Raw genomic sequence first — 546 nt, forward strand, 5'->3', positions numbered from 1 at the left:
TTGGTCGAGGGGCGAGGGGCGGGGGGGGGGGGGGCGGGAAGGGCCTAAGCGCCTCAGTGATGCGGACGCCCGGGGGAAGGGGGGACAGGGGAGGACCGCGGCTCAAGGACGCGGCTCGGGGCTGCCTCCGAGGCCTCTCACACCGGGGGCGTGTGCGTGTGTGCGTGTGTGCGTGTGTGCGTGCGTGTGTGCGTGTGTGCGAGTGTGCGTGTGTGCGTGTGTGCGTGTGTGCGAGTATGCGAGTGTGCGAGTGTGCGCGCCCGGGTGGCCTCCCGGTGTCGGCTGTGACGACGGCTGTCGAACGGTTTCCGATTGTCATCCCAACGACACGCACCAGGGCCGCACAGCATGGAGAGCGGCCAGGTGGACTGATGGTCGCCGGCGGGAGGCGGAGGGGGGGGGGGGCGGTCCGCTTCGGCTTGCCCCGCCGGGCTCCCCCCCCCCCGGCCCCCGGCTCGTGCACCCCCTGAGGCTTCCTCAGCACCGGGGGCGCGGAGGCGGCGGGGTGCGTCGCCGGGGGAGGAATGATGCCCCGCGAGACCGGCG

This window comes from Fonticula alba (genome assembly GCF_000388065.1).
Source record: "Fonticula alba strain ATCC 38817 unplaced genomic scaffold supercont2.5, whole genome shotgun sequence".
NCBI classification, from domain to species: Eukaryota; order Rotosphaerida; family Fonticulaceae; genus Fonticula; species Fonticula alba.